The sequence below is a fragment of the Martes martes genome (assembly GCF_963455335.1).
Source record: "Martes martes genome assembly, chromosome: 3".
In the NCBI taxonomy this organism is placed as follows: domain Eukaryota; kingdom Metazoa; phylum Chordata; class Mammalia; order Carnivora; family Mustelidae; genus Martes; species Martes martes.
In genome coordinates, this window is record NC_137890.1 from 45095100 (window position 1) to 45105258 (window position 10159).

The 10159-nt window shown below is 40.4% G+C and overlaps 1 pseudogene across 1 annotated transcript; it reads left to right on the plus strand.

Annotated features, from left to right (window-relative positions):
• Positions 1-9286: 9286 nt before the first annotated feature.
• LOC308340218 (protein BEX1-like) lies at positions 9287-9693 on the plus strand (annotated as a pseudogene). The gene has a single exon. The product of its transcript is annotated as a protein BEX1-like (transcript).
• The last annotated feature ends 466 nt before the right edge of the window (positions 9694-10159 follow it).

Genomic DNA, 10159 nt, shown 5'->3' on the forward strand with positions numbered 1-10159 from the left:
GCTGCTGCAAAGGTTCTACAGCTCTCTGAAACCTATTGCTGCAGAAAGCCTCTTCCTTAGCGAGGAGAGCTGCACAGAGAGCTAGAGAAGAGATGGCCTGGCCAGAAACATGGCAAGAAAATGGATGCACCCAGAATGGACCCGTCCCATTCAGAGTCCTGTTGGGGCTTCCTTCGACTGCTAAACCAACCATGGCTGGGAAATGAGTGTGATAATTTTCTGGGAAGGAGAGTCTGTGGGAGCACAATAGAAGGACTTTCTGCCCTGCACACACACAAGGAAGAATGCTCTGAGAGTGTATATCATCTTCTATTTTAAAAATCACTCCTGTGAGAGTTGGGTTTTAAAATGGTTGGGTGGCAGATTTTTTGCATTGCTTTCTATGCATATGTAAATACGTTCCCTCCCTGCCAGTTGTTATAGAAGTTGTTTAAACCTCAAAAGCCTCAAAGACATAGAGACCCGAGAAAAATATTTTTTATTGAATTGAGGTGATATTTTTTTTTAATCGAGAAAGCAGTCATCTAAGTGGTTTTCCTATTTTCTATCTCACGTATAACAAAACACCTCAACAGTAACATGTGAGACAGTATTCAGAAAGCAATTCCAAACACATTAAAAGAGCCGCTTTGGAAAAAATGAGTCAAGTGAGTTTTTTCCCCTTTAAAGGCCACAAATAAAGAAACACCCTTCTAACAGGGTGCTGGGTTGAAAAGGGGATAAGAGGGGGAACACAATATCTCATCTAAAATCTTGCAGGCAAGAGCGTTTATTACTGCAGGAAGCAGAAGGTGAGCCTCGCTTATAAATGAGATCCTGCAGACGAGGGAGATGTATCTTGCTGAAGTATTACTGTACAGAACGAACCTTTAAAGCTTGGACTCTGAAGGCATAAACCATTGTCAAATAAATCTAAACCGATGTATTCATTTTTAATAAAAGAAAATGTGACATAGCATGGCCACAATAATATGTAATTTCATCCTTGCATTTCAATTCTCAGGGGTTATTTAATTCTCCTTAAAACATTACAGAAAACTGCAAGGGGTGAGATGAAAATAAATATTCTCACCTAGAATGATCTTCATTTCATCAGCATTTTCCCTGCCACGGAGAAACAATAGTGGAATCCTCAAATATGAAGCCCCAGCTACAATTTAACTATATAATAATTTTAAATACCCAGTTTGACACATAAATAGTTAGGTGAAGGGATGATTTAAAAAAAAAAAACGATTTAAAGACCTTTTATTTGGATATTTAAATTTCCAACAAAGAAGGTAACTCCCACAGGAAAGATATAAATATTAATTGTGAAAAATAAAGAGAATTGAACAGACATGGGAGTATTTTATTAAAAATGTCTCTCAAGGTGAATAATCCACAGGGTTAATTGACAAGGCTGTTTTTAAAAAATGTTTTCCTTCATGTGACATTAGGTTTTGAACCTCAGGGTTTTTTCTCTCTTTTTCTCTTCCCTGTTTTCCTTCTTGCATTCCTCCCCTGCTGTTTTCAAAGTAGGATTTGTTAGTTATATTAAAAACACATAAACAAGTTGGTAAATGAAATAGAAATAAACATTCCTTGAAACTAAGAACCTTACTACAAGCCTCCATACAACTGTAGATTCTTTCTTCTCTGACAACGCAGCTGAGTGAGCTTTATGGCGACCCAGGCAATGTTAGGCCTTATTTTTCAACGACCAGAGTCATTAGTTATGTCCTCTCTACCAATGCCCAACATATCACAGAAAATTCTAGCTCCTGTTATAGAACTGTATTTGACGTAAGGATGCCTTTCTTGAAACTCGTATCATTCAAAAGAACAGATACGATAATCAAATAATTAATGAATTTGATTCAAAAAATTTCCAATGCAATTGAAGAAGCCCTAACTTTCAGGGATACAGTGTCTAAAACTTTAGTTTCCATGCTGAGGAGAACCTCAAAAAGTTAAAGAGGAAAAAAGTTTGGCAGGTCCCTCAAAAATTTAAACAGAGAATTACTACATCACTGAGGAATTCCACACCTACGTTTATACTCCCCAAAACTGAAGCACGTACTCCAGCAAATACTTATACATCTATACGTGCATGCTCATACCAGCACTCTTTCTAATAGGTAAAGGTGGAAACAGCCCAAATGTCCATCAGTGGATGAAAAGATACATGAATTGTGGTCTATAAACACAATAGACTATTATTCAGCTATAAAGAGGAATAAAGTTCTGATTCATGCTACAACATGCACAAACCTTGAAAACATGCTAAGTCAAGGAAGCCAGGAACCAAAGGTCCCATATTGCATGATTCCATTTCTAGCGAATATCCAGAAGAGTTCGATCCAGAGAAACAGATGAACACTGGTGGTCCCCAGGGGCTGGGAATGAGGAGCAACTACTTAATGAACACAGGATGATGAAAAGGTTTTAGAACTAGGTTTCCCAATATTGTGAATGTTCTAAATGTCACTGAAATGTTCATTTTATTGATTTTTTTAAGACTTTATTTATTTATTTGAGAGAGAGAACGAGCATGAACAGGGGATGGGGAAGGCAGAGGGAGAAGAAGACTCCCTGCTGAGCAGGGAGCTCAACACGGGGCTCAATCCCAGGTCCCCGAGATCATGACCTGAGCCAAAGGTAGATCCTTACCCAGCTGAGCCACCCACGTGCCCCTGAAATGTTCACTTTAAAGAGGTTAATGTAATGTTGTATGAATTTCACCTAAAAAAAAAGGTGTGGGGGGGGGGGCAAACAAGCAGCCTTCCAAAAAAAATGTTAAGGAATGAAAACTCAAAGCCACTGAAATTTTAGCTCAGAAAAACATGAGCAGGAAGCACTGGACAGTCAGAATTTGATGTAAATGAATATGTGATAAGATGAGAAAAAAGAAAAAAAGTGAGCCCAGTGGCAAATATATTATCAACAAAAACTTTCATAGAAAAACATTCTTAACAAGAGCAAGCCCTCTCTATTTAAAAAAATATATATATTTATTTATTTGCAAGAGAGAGTGAGCAAGTGAGAGAGAGAGAGAGAGAGTGCACAGAGGTAGAGTGAGAGGGAGAAGCAGACTCCCCACCAAGCGGAAAGCTCGATGTGGGGCTTGATCCAAGGACTCTGGGATCATGACCTGAGCCAAAGGCAGTTGCTTAACCAACTGAGCCACCCAGGTGCCCCCTAAAGCAAGTGTTCTCTAAAGCAAACTTAGGAGAAACTCTTTTTAAATGAATGACATGTAAATAGTAGATGTTTTTAAAATCTCTATTTTTGAACCAGTTACCTAGTAAAGGTCCTAATTCAATTGTTTTGATTGATAATCGATAACTCACTTATTGTTCATTAAATTATGTACCTATCATTAAATGTATGATGTATACTTCAAGGAGTTTAAATGCCCTCAATCTTATTTACAGTAGAGTTTTGGTCTATATAGCCCATTTTCTGAAAGTAATGCAAAGGAAAATTTCAGTCTATCTTTGGTTCGTTGTTAAAAAAAAAAATCTGGGGACGTTAGGTTTAAATAATTTTAGCATACGAAACAAAGCACTCTATCAAAATAAGGGATGTGGAGCCACTCTTAGTACAAAAAGAAGACTAAAGACGTCCACATGTTGGGTCTGAGTTATAGAGATGGCACGATAGAGTTATTTCAAATAATTTTAATGATTAGGGTAAGTTAATCTGAAAAAAAGGAGGAAAGCAATTTGAAAAAATGGAGACCATGTTGAGTACAATACAGCAGGATAAGAGAGCAAATAGGAAAAAGAAATGGAAAGTGTTCAGGAAGCAATTACTCGCTATCCCAGGGTTCTGTGAGTGATCTAACAGTAGGTGCCCCGGGAGTGGAAAGGGGCCACGGTGAGTGAATAGGACCGGAGGGAAGTAATCAGAGATAAGAATAACGAGTATCAGAGGCACAAGACACAGAATAGAGCGAGACGATGACAAAGTTTACAGCCTGAACTTCAAAGACATGGCAAAATAAAGAAGAAAGCTAAAGCTGAGAACGGAATAAAGGGTCTGCTCGCAAATATTATGAAAATGTAAGATGATGGAATACAAGCTTGCCGAAGGAGGCCGTGAGGGCATGTGACAGAAAGCCCAGAGATGAGGTGCAGAAAGCAGTAACATTATCAAAAGCATAAATGAGTTTTTAGCCTTCACGTTCAAATGTGTAGATAGGAAAGGTGACTAGGTGCTGTGGTTCAGAACATAATTTTCAGAAGAAGCAAGTTTGGAAAAGCACAGTCTCATCTTGACTGCAAAGTGGGTAATTAGTCACTGGCAATCAGGGATATACACAGGGACCAGAGTTTCTCTTCTAGAAGTTTCAAGGAGATGCCGTTAACAGAAACTAAAACAGAAACTTAGAGCCTTTCCCAGACACTGACCATGTCCCTGGGGAGAAACCAAACAAATAGCACAATGTAAATAACCATAGGGGAAGCAAATCACTAAGGAAAATGATGAAAGAACTCATTTGTTATCCTTTATCACGTTTAGAAACAAATGTAAAAATCAAGGAGCATATTTAACTATTTATTTGAATTACACCCAAAATAGATCTACCTCTTCAGAACCCATTCAAAAATATTTATATTTATGTATACATATCGGTATCAAGCCAAGTGTGCTGTCTTAATGACGGTTAATTACGATTTCAAAGGTCAAACGATATGGTTTTGCATCCAATTTTGTCTCTTCCAGCTCTGCCACTTAAATACTTCGAAGTGTCAGTTTTCTGATCTGGGGAGGAGCTAAGGACACCTCCAGTATGTGCCACTTGGCATTGAAAGGACAGTAGGAGATGATGTTGCGATGCGCTCTGCCATTGACGAAACACTGTATTAATTTGGTTGTCACTATTCGTATTAGTTGTCATTAATGGTCATCTTGCCAGTATGTCTTAGTCAACATGGAAAGAGGGAAAAGAGGTTGTGGTCAAAAACAATATAAAGCTTATTGGGGTCTAGATGTAACACGATGCTAGAGAAAATAACAAGCTCACTTTTTTCCTCCAGAGTTGTTTTAATTAAATGCTATATTTTATTAACAACCATAGTTTTGTCATAAAAGAGGGAAGACACACATTAAAAAAATGCTTCAAACAGAAATTAGTCCAGTGTAATTAGTGTGAATTATCAAAATACCAGCACATAAGGGCACATGTGCCCTATTATAAAAACCAGGTGTTTAAACAAGATAAAACTGCCTCCTGAATCAATAGGGGATTTGAGCTGAGTTATGCTTTTCAAATATAGAAAAGATTGTTTCTAATTGCTTTTTCCATAGGTACCAAATTTGTGCACATTATAAAAATGTTTCAAAAAGAAGTTATCCATGTGATGTGAACATTTGTATGCATTTCAGCCACTCTCAATGTATCTTTGGCCCTGACTAAGAAAGGGAATTTAAATATCAGTCTAGTATAGAATAATAGAAGGGAAGATGCTAACCAAAATGGAAGGGGAAAACATTTCTTCCAAAATCTTGAGTTTAGCATAGACATTTCTGCATAAATTGTAAACTCTGGATAGGGCATGGAAAGATAGAACAAGGTCCTGAGAGAGGCAGAGGGTAACGGGCTCAAGAGATAGGTGGTGGCTTTGGCCTTAAAAAGAAAGGACTACCTGAGCCTCTGGGACAAAGGGGAAGGGGGGAAGTGCAGGGGTGAGTGCAAAGAGTTTATAAATAGGGGGCCAGGATTTGAGAAAGATCATACTAAATGGCCTCAATTTTCTTGATTAATTGGGAGACAAGATTATCTTCTGAGAGTGGGGCAGGCAGGGGCAGGTGGGGGGAGCTAAAATTAAAAGCAAAACCAAATGAAGCATTAGTCATTGTCACGGATCCAGGACTGGGATTCACCCTAAGAAAACTGAAACTTTTTTTTTCCTTTTTTACATCTTTTCCCAAAGATGTAAAAGATTGCAATCCAGAATCCTCAATCTTTCACATGACTGTCAGATTATCCTTCAACCATCTATGCCACTTCCATATTCTCTCTCATACATATTCTTCAATAAGAGGCTAAAGACACACATAGTGGGGCACCTGGGTGGCACAGTCAGTTAAGCGTCCAACTGTTGGTTTTGGCTCAGGTTGTGATCTCAGGGTCGTGGGATGGAGCTCCGTGTCAGGTTCTGTGCTGAGTCTTCTTGGGACTCTCTCTCTTTTTCACCCTCTCTCCCTCTGCCCCGAGCCTCTGCATGCTCTCTCTCTCTCAAATAAATAAATTATTCTTTAAAAAAGAAAGAGATACACACACAGTCTGTGTTCTCTGATTGAAATAACTGAGGCATTAATCTCCAATGCCCCAGGTTACCCATGCTTGCAAAAACTGGTTCTCCTCAGATTGACTGATAAGAGAGGTGACTTCTAAGGCCCGGAGCATGAGGCTGTCTCTTTGCAATAACAACATTATGAATCCTCGGTTCCCACTAAACATCTTCATCTCTGAAGATAATATCCTGGGGGAAATGCCTGCAAGCTCTAATTACTACAGGGTTTCACAGGAAGTGGTCTGAGGGTAAAGTTGGTTTGCCCTCCTCCTTACATTTGCCAAGAAACAACTTCAGGATCTTGTCCCTTGCATTTTTACCAAAAGAGGTAGCAGATAAAGAAAAGTCTGAGAGTATCTTGCCAACGAAGCCCACCAGTCTGTTTACTAATAATAAGCATCTTTTGACACCTCAAACATTTGCAAAGATTCTGCCCTTGGCCCAAACTCTAATCAGGCTCCTTCCCTGAACTTTCAACCAGGACTCAACTTTTGAACTACTGGTTCATCTCTGCATTGTCCAATTTCAGCAAGAATCCTGTTAAGTTAGTTTATCCCTCATGCTCTACATATTGTCACCTCTGATAGCCAATTTCATTTTCTACCATCTCCCAGGTGATCAGCAAGGATCCTGGTAGGCCAGTTTTGCCAGAATCCTCTTACCTCTGATGTTTCCTCTTGGTAATTTGCCATCCACTGACTCCCACCCTGTTCCTTGACTCTAAATTCTCACTTCTTCAGGTTGCAGTCGGAGTTGAGCCTATTCCTCTCTTGCACTGCGAGACCCCACTGCAGGGTCCCCACACCTATGGTGATAATCCCCGTGAATAAAGTCTGCCTTACCGTTCTCTAAGCGTCATGATTTTTTCTCTTTAACAGCATCAATATTTAGATGCAGATTTATAAAATGATCAAAACTTCAGTCCACATAACATAAATCTGCATCTAAATATTGATGCTGTTAAAGAGAAAAAATCATGACGCTTAGAGAACGGTAAGGCAGACTTTATTCACGGGGATTATCACCATAGGTGTGGGGACCCTGCAGTGGGGTCTCGCAGTGCAAGAGAGGAATAGGCTCAACTCCGACTGCAACCTGAAGAAGTGAGAATTTAGAGTCAAGGAACAGGGTGGGAGTCAGTGGATGGCAAATTACCAAGAGGAAACATCAGAGGTAAGAGGATTCTGGCAAAACTGGCCTACCAGGATCCTTGCTGATCACCTGGGAGATGGTAGAAAATGAAATTGGCTATCAGAGGTGACAATATGTAGAGCATGAGGGATAAACTAACTTAACAGGATTCTTGCTGAAATTGGACAATGCAGAGATGAACCAGTAGTTCAAAAGTTGAGTCCTGGTTGAAAGTTCAGGGAAGGAGTCGGAGTTGAGCCTATTCCTCTCTTGCACTGCGAGACCCCACTGCAGGGTCCCCACACCTATGGTGATAATCCCCGTGAATAAAGTCTGCCTTACCGTTCTCTAAGCGTCATGATTTTTTCTCTTTAACAGCATCAATATTTAGATGCAGATTTATAAAATGATCAAAACTTCAGTCCACATAACATAAATCTGCCAAACCACAATGAAGTGGGACCCATGATATCACAACATCTGGTGACATAATTGTCTTACTTTTGAGCAAGTTCCCTAAGTGGATCGAAAGTTGTTGCACTGGTTTCTGGCTACATTGAAGGCAAAGACGTTGATGGAACCTCCAGGAGGGAAGTCTATTGCCAATTCTATGAGAGGGCCCCCTTGAATCTTTGGTTAACCCTTATCAAGTGCTGTAAGAGTTGTTCAAAACAGCTGGTCAGGAAGGATTTGGGGCTTCTGGGGCTAGAATATATGTGAAACTATTAAATGTTTTAGTACCATACATGCATAGAGAAGACAGGAGCATATATGTCTGCTAACCCATTCTGAAGGCACAGTTTTGTCACCAGCTCTTATCCATAGCGAATCCACATGGAAAATCATATTTGTGGGTTGTCTACACCAAAATAGCAAAGCCCTAGATGTATGGCCAGGAGAAAGGAAATGATGAAGCTGTACAATGTCTTGGAAATAGCCGGGACTTGCTTCAAAGAGATAGAGGCTCTGTTACCCAGGGCACAGCCTGTCTTCTCACTAACAATCAACCCATGAAAGGCTGTCGTTGGGGCTCCTCCTACATGTGTCGGAGCTCTGAGAATCGTCGGTTTGATAGCGAGCGTTGAGTTGAAAATTATGCGTCTCAGACATCAGCAGAGACCCAGGAACCAATCAAACATGAATACCTGAGGACAGACAAAATGGGATGGCACGATCGGATTTAAGCACATTTACTAACTCACCTTCCAACCATCCGACTATTAATAATTGTTCTTCAACAGAGAGGAAAATGCATTAAAGAGGCTGCTGTGAGTCACTTTGTTTCATCCTAGGTGAAAACAAATGTAATCTAAGAAACTCTTCCTTTGTCATTATAAAATAACATCCTTCCGTCTGTTCATAGCAGTAGATCTGTGTTGATTTCATGATTTTAAGAACATATTATAGTTACTTAAGAGGTGGCTATTGGTGAAAGCTGGGTAAGGGATACACAGGAACTCTTCCGTGACTTCTTATGAGTCTCACATAAGAGGTTTTTAAAAATCAATCAAAACAAAACAAAAAAAATCCTTCTGCATACAAATTTGTCTCATTGTATATCCAGTGACCAATGAGAAAAAGATTATCTACATTATTAGTGAAGTGCTTCCCTTCCTATCCTTGTTCCAGATTTCTACGTTACCTATTGTTTCAAGGTAGTAATAGAGGAGGTGTGAGAACTCGGTCCAGTCTATGCAGGCACAATATCAGGGCAGAAACGTATGAAGACTCTTGGATACTTGTCACTGGCTGTCGCTCACTCCCTTCCTTCTCAGTACCTGCTCCTGGGGTCCCCAAAGAGTAGTAGGCAGAGTGGAAGCAGGGTCTAAGTGTCACAGTGGCCCACTCACATTGGTGTCAGAGAATGGAGAATGGGGAGGAGGAGACGGCAAGGAGAGGCCCAGGAGGAACAAGCAGTAAAAAATCTCAACGTGGACAAGACCAACCAGGAAAATGAAAAAAGAAAAGGATGAAAAGGAGCAAGTTGCTAATAAAGGAGAGCCCTTGGCCCTCCCTTTGGAAGCTGGTGACTACTGTGTGCCTAGAGTAAATCCTAGGCAGTTCGGTGTTAGGCGGCCCATCCGGCAGTGTGGCTGGGACACGATTCCCAGGCTTGGAGCCGCAGGCAAGGATGAGAGAAGGGAATATGGAAAGGTCGGGGGAGGAGGTGAGACAGCGGATGGAACAGTTGAGGGAAAAGCAATTCAGTCACAGTCTGTGGGCAGTTAGCCCTGACCCTCCTCACCATGACCACCATGGGTTTTGCCTCGTGCCTTGAATCCTGATTTTTCTTTCCCCCTGAAGTTAATTGGATGACACTCATGCTTCCTAAACTTACATGTGCTTGATGTACCTTTGTTGTAAACCTTTTGGTGTCACATGTCTCCTGTGGGTCTCCTGTGACCAGCTTCTAACTGAATGTCGCATTTGACCCAATCTGTAAGATTCTGTCAGATTGAGAGTTTTACCCTATTGCATAGCAAGGTGTTCGTTATATATTATGAAGTTAATAAAGCAGTTTAAAAGGAAAGAAAGAAACAAGGATGGAAGGAAGGAAGGGAGGAAGGAAGAAAAGAAGGAAGGAAAGAAAGAAAGGGAGAGAAAGAAAAAGAAAGAAAGACAAGACTTTTGGATATTTGTCATATGTGAAGAAACAAAATTCACAAAGCCCATGGTTTATGAAGGTGTGGTGCAGCTGGGCCCATTTATGACTCATACCTGAAGTGGACCTTGGTTTGGCCCAG